This window comes from Aphelocoma coerulescens, chromosome 5, assembly GCF_041296385.1.
Source record: "Aphelocoma coerulescens isolate FSJ_1873_10779 chromosome 5, UR_Acoe_1.0, whole genome shotgun sequence".
Taxonomy (NCBI): domain Eukaryota; kingdom Metazoa; phylum Chordata; class Aves; order Passeriformes; family Corvidae; genus Aphelocoma; species Aphelocoma coerulescens.
This window is the reverse complement of record NC_091019.1, coordinates 24,732,897-24,747,740: the sequence shown is the minus strand read 5'-3', so window position 1 is coordinate 24,747,740 and position 14,844 is coordinate 24,732,897. Positions and strand designations below refer to the sequence as shown.

Genomic DNA, 14,844 nt, shown 5'->3' with positions numbered 1-14,844 from the left:
TATGTCCTTAAGATGATGACTGAGATTGCTTCCTGGATTTCTAGGCAGACTGTTGCCTTTATTGTATCCTTCTAAGGCAGGGACAAGATATTTGTAAATTTTCAAAACCTACCTTTGGTCTGTGAGAGGGATCTTCTATTCCTGTTCTGCTACTGATCAAACTACCAGTTGTCCTCACATATAGGTTCGTTCTTATTGGTTACTTGGTAGCAGTTGAGTGCCATTTGAGTTTTTTTCTTCTTTTTTTTTTTGTTGATTGGCATGTTTTTTTATCATGCAGACTTAGTTTTAGCCAATACATGGATCCCAATATGTTCTAATGCGAGTCACTGGAAATGCTTGTGTTTAATTTTTGCATCCAGCTTCCTATGACTTGATACTTCTGGTGGAAATACCAGACATGTCATTAACTTACTGAAACTTGGTTTTCAATTTTTGTATCTTTTCAAACTCCTTTGATTAGGTTGCCTGTTATACTAATTGTTGTTTATATGGTGGATGTGCTAAAAGTGTATCTGAATTGGATGTACATGTAAAGCATTGGTACAGGTATTTGTCCATAGATACAATATAGTTAAAATATCAGAAAGATATGATGAAATTCAGAGCTTTGATCTTCTGATTCCCAGTTTGTTTGTTTCACCAGTCCACTGGAAGTTCTATAAAACTGACATTATTTTTAAATACAGAGATTTCCTTTTTAAATTAAATTGGCTTTGATGCTGCAATTGCAGTAACTAATGACTTGGTGTTGTGTTTTCCTCTGCCTGATTTTAGGGACCATTGAGGGCTGCTAAGGTTGATTCTGAGTAAACAGTTTTATTAGGAATTTAATTCTGTTGAGTGCTGAAAATCTTCTTTTCCTACTGAATGCTGCTGAGGGTTGCTAGGCACCTCCAAGGGTTAGTGACTATCACAGCTTGCTTAGCACATGGTACTACATATGTCATTTGCAATCTCTGAGTAGAACAAACTTCTACTGCTGTCACTATAGATTATTCTCTGTGCTTTTTAGGGTTGTTTTGCTGTGCTTAGAATGTGAGTCTATCCCTCATAAAATGGTAACGTTCTGTGGATGGGGACTGCTGGATCCAGCAAAAATAAACAGCTGAAGACATGCGAACAGAAAAGATTTGAGATTTTTAAAAAATAGCAATAAAAATAATTAATCTTCTGAAAATTTAATAGAAAACCTCTCCAGAACATCAAACCAGCCAATGACAAAGGCAGTGTGACAGTAATAATAAATCTTAATTTTCTTACAGTTGTTTTTAAGCCTTGTTCTTTTAGTATTGTTTGTTGTGACATGTGTGTTCCCACATACTCTGTGTAATGCCAGCAGTATACAGGATGCACATGCCACAAAACAAGCAGATCCCCAAAGCCTCGGGGTATTGAGCTGCCCTTTTGTTTCATGTATCCTCTTGCAGAACTACTCACAGAATGACATGCTTTACTGCGTGCCACCTTATTGCTTTATTATTAGCCTTCGTAAAGGTCAGATGGGCCTGACTCAAATTCATGAGGAAACAATGCTGTACAAAGTTTTCCCTCCACTGAAGGACCTGCATATTTTTCTGAGGTCTGCAGCAGTATTTTTAATATCATGTCGAAAGCAGAGAACCATTTTCAATTCCCATTGCAGTAATCAATGAGATGTAAAATTGCAGCAGTTCCATGCTGCCTAGAGCCTCTCCTGAAAAACCTTGTTTGGTTTGTCAGAATGCATAAAGCACTCGTAGGAGCGTAGCATTAGCTCTATTTCTCTCTGTTGCGAACAAGCACCGAAAGAAACCAGCTCTTAAGGAGACATTTTCATTTGCTTAAATAGCCCTGCCGTGGCTGCAGTACAGCAAAATCTTCCTGTGCTATGCATATTTCTTAGGATGGGAATCAGAACCATTAGCTGTATGTGTGATTCAGAAAAGCAATGAACCCATGGGCTAGCTCAACAATTATTTAATTTCTGAAGAAGTAATTCACACACAGTCAGTCAAGGTAGCAATCCAGGTATGCTGTATATACTGTACTTATTAGCATCTTTGTGATTACTCAGGAAGGTTGTGTTTGTCACTGTGCTGTTGTCTGTGACCATCTGGAACTTAATAAGATACAGAGTAGAATTTGCATCCTCCTTTTACATAGACAGAGAACTCTTTCACCTGAAGTAAAATAAATTTTCTAGGTACTAGCAACTCTAAGCCATTGAAAAAGTCAGCAGTCAGGAACCTGCTGAATTATGAGTATATAAATTCATTTGATAGTTCCTTAGAAACTCTTTTACAATATATATTTAAGAGGAAGAAATACTCAGTGCTGGATCTTTTGGAAGTAGGAAGAGTATGGTCCAAGATATTTTCCTGTGGAGATCTTTATAGATGGAGTGATTTGGTAGTTTGTGGCATTAGCAACGGGTGAGAAGCTTCTTGTCTATGTCTCTGATGCCAATAACTGCAGTCATCCCTTATCAATTCCTTGGAGGTGTTTATAAAATGTTCTGTTCTCATTCCCTCTGCTACTGAAGCAAACATCAGTTTTGTATAATGACATTTCTGTTGACTACCTTAGCTGATAAGCAAAGAATTGAATGAATGTTTGTAAATTAGGTATTCTTTCTCTACGCTGATTATTCTTTAAGCATAGAAATTAAGGGGATTGTGAGTTTCCATCTAAATCTAGAACTGGCTTTCAGAACTATATGCCAATTTTCTTTTCTTAATTTTGATTTTTCTAATGAATAAATATGAGTAAAAATGCAACAGCTAGCATTTCCAAGCTTTCACAAATTGTGTTAAAGTCCTTGACAGGAACAAAAAAAAAAATATTTGTTTCAAGTATTCCGTCTCCTTTCTTAATTAACATGTCAACATAATGTGAGTTTTCACCTCATGACTGTATTGTGTGATTTGAATTTAAGAAAATGCAGACTTTGGAGACAATAACGTAACCCCTGCCAAGAGAATAGATGGAGAGCTGGATATGTTGGAATCACTCCCTCCATGTGATTGTGTCAGGAGCTTGGGTGCTGTACTCAGCTGCTGTGAGATTTGGGCCACAGGCTGGGGGAAATCAGGGAAAATATGGAGAGTGATCTGTAAAAAGGAGGTCTGAAATTCTTCATGAGAGATTTTAATATTTCTCTAAACCACTAAAACCAGTCTTAGACAAAGATGTGTCACAAACATGACGGTCCCTGAGTGCCAATTTCTGAAGTTTGATAGCAGCATAATTTTCTGGGTTTGTGGGTTTTCTTAGGGGTTTTTTGTTGCTTGGGTACAATATCTGCTTCTCAAGTTGAAGGTTGGATTCATTATACTGGATCTCAACCAAAGCTTAAATTTTATTTGAGAAGAGTATTTGAAGAAAAGGGGAAAATAATGAAAATATGTTATCTAATTTCACATTTATAGAGTTTGTTCTTTTAGCAAAACTTAGGTTCCATTTTTGATACCTGCTGAAATCTGCTGAAATTTTGCTGCATGTAGATTGTCATTTGAATTTGTGTTTTGAAATGTTTGGAAAGTTCTGCAACTATTTGTTTCTGGATCTGTTCTTTTACATTTTGGTGTTCTTTATTTTTTCCATCCCTCCCCCCCAGGAGTTCAGTACAGTTGTTATGTGTTTCCTCATGTTACTGACTACAAGAGTAAAACATGATGGTCCAGGTTTTATTTTAAACCTCGTGTCCTGAACTTGGTCCTCTGGTCAATGTGTGCTGCTGCTTGACAAGTTGAGCAGTTCTGCAGCACAATTCCCTGTTCTGTGCAGAGTCTGCACCACAAGTTCATGTGCAGTCCAGCCCTGGACAACTGCAGGCACACAAGGTGTGATTATTTTTTTCTTCCTTTTTTAATTTCCCTAATCTTGGTTAAAAATAACTCTTCATACAAAATGTTATGAATGTTCAAGACAAAAATTTGAAAAGGGACGAAGTTTATAGCCTATAATCATTTAGGTAAAACTTTTAACAGTCTTTTCAGGAGGCTGAACATATGGTAGGGCTCAGTGAGGTCTTCTCTTCATCCTTCTTGAAATAGGACTAGGCAACCAAGAATACATGCAGGAGTTTTGTCTACTGTTGATTTCATTGAGCTTAAATCTCTTGAGCTCAGTTCAAAGGGTAATCATGCTTTGAGTATGCTGTTAAGGAGAACAAACTTGTTTTCTGGGGTGTATTCCAAGATACTAATCAATATATTGTATCTAATATCCATAGATTAAGGTCTTTGTAATACTCTTGTGAACAATGTCTAAGGTAGACTACAAAGACAACAATTGATTTCCAGACCATCTTTGGATTACTGATCTTGATGGCACGTTTTATATGGTCTGGTTGCTATAGTCACAATCCCAAATAAAGGAATCAGAACCCAATACTATCTTTCCATGTCTGGACTGCCACCTTGTGTGCTCCTTCTTTTCCCTCTGTCCCCAGAAAATTTACATGGCTAGCAGGCATGGCTCTGCTTCAGGTGCATGAAGTCTACGTTATCACTTCAACAACTACCTGGAAAGAGGTTGTAGTGAGGTGGGAGTTTGTCATTTCTTGCAGGTAACAAGTGGCAGGAAGAGAAGAAATGGCCTCAAGTTGTTCCAGGGGAGGTTTAGATTGGATATTAAGAAAAAATTATTCAAAGAAGTGGTTGTCAAGCATTGGATAAGGCTGCCCAGGGAGGTGGTTAAGTCACTGTCCCTGGAAGTATTCAAAAAACATGTGGATATGGCAGCTAAGGCCATGGTTTAATGGTGAACATTTTGGTGGTGCTTGTTGATGGTTAGACTTGATGATCATAGAGGTAGTTTTCAACCTTAGCAATGCTGAGATAGACTTTTTTTCTGGAAGACCTTCAGTTCAAGCTGAAGCAGGAATTGAACTGAGTATCCCTCTTTCCTTGAAAGTCCTTTACCTACTAGATTATATGCAAAAGAAGAAAGTTTGCACTCCTGGACTTTTAAATAACCAACCTTTTTTTTTTTTTTTTTCCCTAGGATTTGTGGGTACTCCACAGTTTTAATTATGTTAAACAGAATTTTAATTTATGTTAAACATGCATTGCTCTGTATCTAGAAAAAAGTAGACTAAATTTAAGTGTAGAATAAAAAAAAAAAGGGGAAAAAAAATATTTCTGCAAATTTCACAGTCCTTTATTTGCAATCAAAAAAGGGGGCATTAATGTATAGATAATGCAGGTACAGCTGGGATTCCCAGACTACATAAATTAACATGCGAGCTGATAAAATTCTGCTTGCAAATATTTCTAAAACACTGAACCAGATAACCTGCTTGCAAATTCTATGTCTGCTATGAGATTTTATAGGGCCTACTAGATGCTAACTTTACTTGATTCAAAATTTGCAATCTGAAAATGGGCACTGCATGTTTCGGAGAGAAAAACTTACAAGTTGAGTTCGTATGTCTTAATGAGGACTCATAAGCTGGGCACCACTGCCTGTGGTTATGTTTGTGCCATTTTCTATCAGTTTGTTTCATTATGCTTGTGTGGATACTTTTGCATGAATATGGTTTTGACAGTTTTGGAAAACTGGAGTATTGAGCTAGAACTGATAGTATTTTTCACGTCTTGGTAATCTGTGTAACAGGAAGGAAGTAAATGTTCCTGGTAAAGATGTGGTGATTATTCCCTTTTCACTCTTCAGAGGGAAGAGAACTAGTTAGGTAATTTCCAAAACATCTTCTTTTTAAAGGAGAGAACATGATTTTTATATCCTTTTCATGTTTAAAGCCTCTGTTTCTTTTCCCAAAGATGCTCAAATATTTTTTTTGCCTGTTTCCATCTGTTAAAGTTAGATCATCCAGTCTGAACCACCAACATTGTATTATATGACCAATCACACATAATCAGTCTGTTAATTTATAAGTTTTAATTGCTTTTAGCTTTTTTTTTTTTTTTAATTTTTGAAAATATAATCAGGGAAATACCTCACTAATTAATGAACAATATGCAGATAGGAAAACAACTGATATTTTTAACTGCTTTGCTCTGTACTAGTAGACTATACTCTTAAAATAGCACTCAATGAAAATATTTTGATCTGTAAGCTCTAATGGCTCTACAATGATTGTTTGATGGGGTTTCTTCAGTTTTCAGTAACAATTTGGGGATTTTTCCCTGCTCTTTTGCAGGCAACAGTGCAGACCACCTTCCAGCAATGCAAGCCTCAGCTATTTCTACTCAGTATCTTTCAGGGAATAATAGCTGTGCTTGTCAGTGTCCACCTTACATTTCCCTCGAGAGTAAAAATGACATGTGACTATGCACATATACTTTAAAACAAATCATGTTCTTCATTAGTATTAGACAAATCATATTTTTCAAATCCTTCTGAAAGTAGTTCTTCAGTTACAAAGCAGGAATCTTTCAAAATCTTTCTTTTTGATAACTCAGGGAATAAGTTTTTTCCCATGTGCAACACGAGCAAATGATGTTACTTTCTTTTGCAATACCTTGAGGGTACAAAGGGCAGAAAATAGATTAAATAAAGGGGTATCTCTTTTATGTTATTAATGTAATTGAAATTTTCTGTATTTGGAAACTCTCTGACATGGGAAATGAATTGACTAGGAAGTATCTGCATGAAGCAGTGAGTAGGAGCATCCTGTAATTCCTTTCATGTAACAGAATTATAAAGTTGTTTGGATCAGAACAGATGTCAAGGGTCATTTAGTGAGAGCTGCTTGTCTTCCATGCTTTGTTTTTGAAGCTGGTTTACATAAATTCACTTCTAATTAAAGACTGAAAACTCTACAAAATGCTATTAAGTAGGTAAAAGGTTCCTAAAATTTTGATATAAGCAACATATACACCAGCAAAGGAATAGAAGATAGAATAATTCACATTAATAATGAAGATAATAATAATAATAATAACAGAGAATTACAGCTTTCATTTTGGAAAGAAAAAATAATGGTTTTAGCTGCTTTTCAAAAACAATTATTTGTGTCTTACTGTGATTAAAATAGGGCTCTGGAACTCAAAACTGCTATCTGAATTTTTCTGGGGCTCTAGCTCTTATAGGACTATAATCTTCCTTTTTTGTAGAGATAAAAATACTCGCAGTCTCCTTTGACAATATTACATTATGGTAGGGCAAAATTCCTTATAATTATTGCTAAGCTGGAGCTGCATCAGATACCCTAGTAGGGAGGGTGAACATAAGTTTAAAATTATGAGTTCAGTAAAATTCAGTAGCACTCTCTTATTGCTTTGTTGACAACATGAGTCGTTTTTCCACCTAAGATGAAGACTTTTTTTTCTCTGTGGCCCACTCTCTGTTTCATTTCAGACATAATGAATTTAGCACTTGATGAAGTGGGCACTAATTTATATTTTTTGCTGTATTTAAAATGCTAGACAACACTATCAAATGTTCTCCAGTCTCCTTTCTGTTTGTGAATATCACACTGTGTTGTACAAACACAGCAGGGATGAAAGCTAAAACAAATGCATATTTGTGTCTACAGCACAAAAAATGTGTATTTATAGATGAACAAACCAGGTTAAATCTTTCACAGTAAAAAATGAATTAAACAGCCATTTGTCAGATGAGTATCTGGAGACCATTATTACGAGTCAATAGAACTGATCTTAAAATGGGGGAAATATTGTCAGGAGAAAATATTTTTAATGACATTTTGTGTTTATAAGCACACACAGACACTCACATTAAAAAGACACCAGTCTGGTTTTCACACTGTACTGCTGCTCTGAAATGAATCACTCACAGCTTTGTATTAGTTAGGATGAGCAAGGCAAATAGTCTAGAAGATTGGTTTAACACATATTAACTCATTTATTGATTAGATGTACAAAAATATTTCCAATCAATAGTGTATGAGTGAATATCTTTGCTGCAGCAGATCACATAGAAAATCTGAGAAAATTATTTTAGAATCTAGAATGTATACCTTATCTGAACTTGTTTTGGAGAGATAGCCATGCAGAATTACCTACTCCCCATCTGCTTAACTCAAATGCAGAGGTATAAAAACATTAGCATACAAGTCATGCAACTATTCTTTGGTTTGTTTCCATCTGGCATTCTTGAAAGAAGAAAAAGGAGAAGTGCAGTATATACAGAAATTACAGGTTTTATGCAGGAGAAAAATCCTTACTCAGGGTTTAACTAAGCTAAAAGATCAGGAAAAAATGCAATTACGACCTTGGCCATAAATAATCAAGGTTTATGGAGGTTTGGCCAATTCTGAAGTCTAAAAAGAGTTCTGTTCTCTTAAGCATGTAAAATAAAATAGAGCTCTGAAACAGCAGAATATGTCAAAAAGTGAAGGGAATGAAAGCTGGTAAGAACACCTTTTCGAACCATCAAGAAAACACCAGTAGCTTGTTTTACTGCACAGTGAGTCAGCAGTCAGAGGTGAGATTTAACCCTAAGTTCTTAATATTTACTGCTAGTAAATAATTTGTATACAGATATCTTTCTTTAAGGAACTTTTTGGAGTAGTATTTTCTCTTTGTACCCTCAGTTGAAAGTCTTTTGTGGTCATAGTACACTACGATTTTCTATTTTATTGATTTTACTCTTGTTAGTTGACATGTAAGTACCCAGAGCTCATACATGTTTCTACTAACTGCTAGCAAGTGATTCAGATTCATAAATAACAGAATCTAATGCTATTTCACACATCCTAGGATATCCAAGACTTCAGGAGCAGGCAGATAAGGCATTGAATCGACAAGAAACTTGTGCTCTTCTGGAATGGCAACTCAGGGCCAGACGTAGTAACAGAATATAACAACCTCCTTTCTTTTGGCAGTTGAAAGTTACCCTGTTAGTGATATTTATTAAAATAGCAGGAACTGTGTAACTGTTCTTTCTCTTCTGCTTATTTATGTTCTTCACTATGTCATCATGGTAGCATATGCTACTATGTTTAGTCTTTCTTTAATAAATCTTCCTTTTACTGCAGCTCATTTCATCCCTTTGCAATCTATAAAAATATAGCTGCTTTGAGAACAGTTACTAAAGCCCGGTTATAGCTTCAATGAGTTTTTCTTACTTATTGCCATAATAAATTGTTAGAAAGCATTTAAATATTTTAGACCAAATTTTGGTCAGTTACTGGCATAAGCGTGAAGTAAAATCAGTACACTTGAAATGAGGAGCTGAGTGTTGGAATAATACTATTGATTGTTTTCAAAAGGTTTCCCTCAATTCTCTGTGGTGAATTAGTTAGTCAACCAAAGATTATACTTTTGTATTGATGAGAATTTTCTTGCTTTTTCCTGCTAAAGCTTCATTTCCTTTGTAATGACCTTTTTCCAAACCCTCCTTAATGTTTCATTATCCAGAAAACAAAGGCATTTTTCTTTTCTTCTTTTTCTTCTTTTTCTTCTTTTTCTTCTTTTTCTTCTTTTTCTTCTTTTTCTTCTTTTTCTTCTTTTTCTTCTTTTTCTTCTTTTTCTTCTTTTTCTTCTTTTTCTTCTTTTTCTTCTTTTTCTTCTTTTTCTTCTTTTTCTTCTTTTTCTCCTTTTTCTCCTTTTTCTCCTTTTTCTTCTTCTTTTTCTTCTTTTTCTTCTTTTTCTTCTTTTTCTTCTTCTTTTTCTTCTTTTTCTTCTTTTTCTTCTTTTTCTTCTTTTTCTTCTTTTTCTTCTTTTTCTTCTTTTTCTTCTTTTTCTTCTTTTTCTTCTTTTTCTTCTTTTTCTTCTTTTTCTTTTCATCTTTTTCTTCTTCATCGTATCTTCTTCATCTTCTTTGCCTTCTTCTTCTTCTTGAAAAAAAAAACCTTTTTGGTATACTCTTCTTTTGTGAGCTAAGTGCATGGCAGGTGAGGTTTTCCAGCATAAATGTAGTAGATTTAGTACCTAATTATAGTCTCTGAAATTTCAGATAGTACTGCTTGCAACTTATTTTTCCATATACCTTGAGAAACTTCATTTTCTCTGGTTGAATTTCCTTTGCTAGTTGCTTTGGCATTTTGGAATTTTATTCATTCTGTAGAAAACCCTATTATAATTTTTTTATAAAAATTCATTAAAAAGTATTTTCCTCTATTGTCTATTTACATGCCCTCGAACTTCTTAAACACAAACTTCTCACAAAAGTAAGTGAGAAAACAGACATGTAAATCTATGTTTCTGGTAGTCTTCATTAGGTTTATTTTCAGAGAGTTTGACTTAACATTTGAAAACATATGTAATTGTGATTATACTTTGTAAGGAGAGGAAACACCACATGCTCCAATTTTACTATAGTAATCATGCTCTGTGAAAAATGAACATACGTATGGAAATTCATTTTCAGTAAGCAACTACTTAGTTTTGGATTGTATTTGGAATTTATTTGTGTTACGATAACTCAGAAGAATAAAACTTAAGACATTTGCTGCTAACTACAAATTTATGTTACTGTGTAGAATGACAGAGGGAAAGAACTAAGAAAATTTTTTATAGTTAGCCCACAAATATAAAAAAGAAATCCCAGATCTCTGTTTACTTCCAGTAAATTTCTTCCTTCTGTTTATTGAATCATTGTGCACATTTTATTTTCTATGCGTATTTTCACTGGTTTTAAGTAGCTCTACAAAATATCACTCTTTTAACCAGCAGGTTGTTTTTAAATAATTTCTATCATTCATGTTGTTGCTTTTATTTTATTTCATTGGACACCGATATCCCACCCGGCATATATCTTTTATTGCCTGTTACAATATTGGAAATGTTTTTTTTAATATATTTTTTTCCTACTGTTGAATTTGGAGTAAATGTTTTTGATGCCTAAGTATATGTAAACATAGAGATTTAAAAATGCTTCCATAATCCTGCAAGATTACAACAGCCTAATCTTTATGTATATAGCTCTGTTGCTAAGAAATTGAGTGGAAGTTAGAAGATCTGGTTGCAGATTTATGTTCTGTCACAGATTCCCTGCATGTCCTTTAGGGACAATACATAGCTAAAGGTCAACTTAATCAGAAAAAAATGGAATGAAGTGATTAAGGCATATTGAGATGTCTTAAGATATATTGATTTTTTGTGTTTCCGGCTTCAGTTTGATCCAGAAGTAAATGCAAACTCTTCCATCTGAGTTCAGGGTTGGAAATAGTGAGACACAAACCCCACATCTCCACCATGTGACTGCAGGCTATGAATACCTGGCATGTCTTTACCACACCATTTGAAAAAGCCTGTTAAGCTCTTCATGGCACATATTTGACCATCTCTTTCTTTCTCTTTTTTTTTTTTTTTTTTTTTTTTTTTTCTTCCCCCTTTCTTTGTGATTGGAGGAGATTGCTGTGTTGATAAGGGCATAAAGTATTTGCAAAGTGCTGGTCGAATAAAATTGGCAAGAGAATAAGCATTTTCTTGATGTAGCATAGGGATATTTTCTGTGACATCCTCAATTTTGCACTTATAATGAAGGAAAAAAAAAAAAAATACAAAAAACCAACCAGCAAAAAAACCCCTGAGGAAATAGGCTTTTCCATGCAATGCTGATGGCTGGCTCAGGGAAAGACCATATCCTGTTTCAAAGTACTTATCATAACAAGCAGTCCCATCCAAACCTTCCAGATTGTCCTGCTTTGAGTCATAGACACAGCAGATCAGCTTTAATCTCCATTTCCCTCTAGAGCTTGGTTGATACTGGAGGGTTGGTGACCCAGAACAGTAGCACAAACTGTCTCCATGTTAAGTAAAAGCTGCAGGCTGCATGAGCACAGTAACCTTACATAAGCACCTAGGATTTCGGGGTGAAAAAACTTATCAATGAATCAAATCAACAGGGAGGGCAAGAAATATCAGTGCCCATTACATCACTAGCTTCCTAAAGAGACTAAGCTTTTTCTAATAAAAACTGAGATTTGCTTAGTTCCCAAGAAAAATCAAGGAGTCAGGTACCTCTCTGCAAAACCGAGGACTGTGTCCTTCACTGAGACACTGAGGTGACATGTTGGAAGTGTTAGAAGGAAGGAACAAACAGCTCTTTGTTTCTGTATCCTCCTTATAGACGTTCTCATAAATAAATATATAAATGAAAACTCTCCAGAATTAGTATAGACTAAGAAAGCTCTGTGGAGGTTGCTAGGCAGCCGAGGCCAAAGGAATAGGAAGCAGGCAGATCTTTGAAAAACAGAATCTGTGACTTATGGGTTATCTGAAGTCATGATTTACTCAATTGTCTTTTGTCATAAACAAGAGACAGTAGAATTTATTTTTCTTTAATAAATGAACAATGTTTTTAAAATATTTGAAAAAAAAAGCCTGTTTTATATCTTGTTCCTATCCATATTTTGAAGCTATGAAATTGTATGCATGATTATTATTTCTAATCTTTACTTATTTATTGACTTATACAGAAATTTGATGAAGTATATAGTTGCTATAAATAGAAAATTATTTATCAAATTAATTTTTTTCTAAACTTTTTTACAATTTAAATGCTTACTATGGTATGCATGTAAGACTCTAGAAGAAGGAAGTTTCCAAGGCTGGAAGGAATGCCTTGCCCTCAAGAGGTGTCCACAGACACGTGTCACTGTTGCTAATGACACGAAAACGCCTAATTTCTACCCCCATGCCTTGTATGGTATATGATGAAGCTACTCATTACAGAAATATAGAAGTAACCACCCCCTTCCTAATACTGCTAAGTGTGCAAAAATACAGGTGAGGCAAGCTTGTCATCTGCAGGATTAGGTGATCACATTATTGACTAATTGCTGCCTTTGAAATCTATGTTTATATTAGTGCTTTAAAAGTCTTCTTGAAATTAACTGTGCCTTCAGCAGTTCTGTCATATCTACATACATTGAGGGCTTTGAGGGTGCACTGTAATCCTACAATTCCCCTCCTTTCTCAGATTGTGTAATGACAGCTCTAGATCATATTTTAGTCTACCAGAGTTATTCTCTCTCAATGTCTTCAATATATATCTTGAGAAGATTTAATTGCTGCAACACAGTTTCTCAATATCTGTTTCTTCCACAGGGTGGATGCTGTGGGGGGGTCCAGGCAGCTCTGTGGAACAGTCTCCAATGGGCTAGTAGGATGAGAAGGTCCAGGGGTAGTTTGGGAAACAAGGAGAAACATCACCTCCCAAGACGGTAAACCTACTGAAAAGGTAATGGTAATTCTTGTTAGGATATTGTTATGCAAGTCAGCTTTTCAGGTCCCGTGGATATGCTGGAATGCATGGCAGAAAACTGGTAGGGAAGGGGAGCACAAGCCTTTCTTGTTGTCTGTCTGTTCAAACAGAGTCTCATGAATATCTTTCCAGAGCTTCTTAAACTGTGCTGAGTTTCAGTTCCCATCCTTGTGTGAGAAAGAATTTGGATGCCGTATCTTACAGGGGTTTTCTTGTTTTCCTGTGGATCTGTTAGAGAATACAAATCACAAGCTCACAGTAACTTTCCAAGAAATTCCTTATAGGAATTAAAACCCTGAAAATGCCAGCTTATAAGCCATATAACAATTTAGAAGAGTAAAATGTTGTTTCACATGGAGAGCTAATAGTTGGATTTTTAAAAGTATGTAATCTTGTTTTATTGGGTTCTTTCAATCTCATCTTCCAGGCTTAGCTACTGTGTTTGTGGAGACTCCCTACCCTGAAGCCTTAACTATGGATGTTTTTGTTCCTAGCATTTCAGAAGTCCAAGGGAATGTGCAAACTAAAGATCTGCCATCCCTCAGAGTAACTAATGCTTCTTCCTTCATGTTAAAAGGTAGAGTTGAGCTATGAAGCATCAAATCATTATGTTTCTCTGCTGTCCCAGAAGCCCAACTATATGGTGTATTTTTGAGCTCAGTTAACTTCTCATATGTCCATGCTATGCACACATTTCTTGGTCCTCAGCTAAAATTAAGTTTGCTGAACAAACAGGCTTTGTTTACTCATCCTAAACCATTTTCCATGGTACATTTTGAAATATCTGACAGGCTGACTTGCTTCTTTCTTTATTAATGTGCCTTAATGTATGCAGAGTGCAAGAAAAATAACAATGGAAAATCACACTGGTATAAAATTAAAATGGATTTTTGATGCAAAAGCTTTCTTAAGGATCTATTCCCACACCTCGTGAGACACCGAAAAAACATAGAACATTTAATGGGGAAACATTTTTTCTTTGCTCAGTATAGATGTTTTGGCTGGCTGAGTACTAGGTTAGGCTTTCAAATGTGTCTGGGAAATACCTTTCTTTTTGTTGCTGGTGAGCTCCCTCCAGCTCCCTGACATTAAGTCATTAAAACCATTCACAGAATCCACTGCTGCAATTCACAAATTTCTTCTATGCTTCACCAGGTTCCCCCAGGCTTGACAGCTACCAGGGGACAGACCAATCTGCATTCTTGTGACATTACTGAAGGTTACATCTTTGTGTAACCTGTAGCTGTGGTGGAGAGTCCTCCAGCCCTCCCCTCTGAAAAGAACAGAAAATACTTTTTTACTTGGGAGAAGTTATAAATAGATTTGTGAGAGAAGAAAGGTTTGATATAGCAAAGAGAGGCCGTACCTCCTGCATTTATATGTGTGGTGATAGTTTTCAGCTTATGGTCTGCTTTTCAGCAATTTTCCACTCAAACTTGCTGCTAATCAATTCAACCTAACTGCTACAGACCTAATTTGGTTTTCTATTATCTAGTAGAAATGAGTTTGCAAGGCTTTTTTTAGTGAGGGGCCAGGAGTCTTCACAAAAAAATTGCACCAATTTGTCTTAGGTACTTTACTGTAAACAAAAGACAGGAATAGCTTGCTTATGGTTGGAACCGGTCTGAGATCCAGAGGATCCAGCATCAATCCCTCACTGTGTTTCAGGTGTCTTCTTGGCTGCATTCTTCTACATGCTATGTGGGCAGACTCTCATGGAAC

The 14,844-nt window shown here is 35.6% G+C and overlaps 1 protein-coding gene across 17 annotated transcripts in view; it reads left to right on the top strand.

The window, feature by feature from the left end:
* The window catches only part of LRRC4C (leucine rich repeat containing 4C), a 513,517-nt gene that overhangs the window by 448,207 nt on the left and 50,466 nt on the right, over nucleotides 1-14,844 (top strand). For 16 of the 17 annotated variants that reach the window (XM_069017154.1, XM_069017152.1, XM_069017148.1 and 13 more), the window contains one exon: nucleotides 12,966-13,098. The gene's annotated coding sequence lies outside the window, so the exon portion shown is untranslated. Of the gene's footprint in view, nucleotides 1-12,965; nucleotides 13,099-13,655; nucleotides 13,700-14,844 lie in introns of those variants that run through there. The other variant, XM_069017159.1, reaches the window with a different exon arrangement.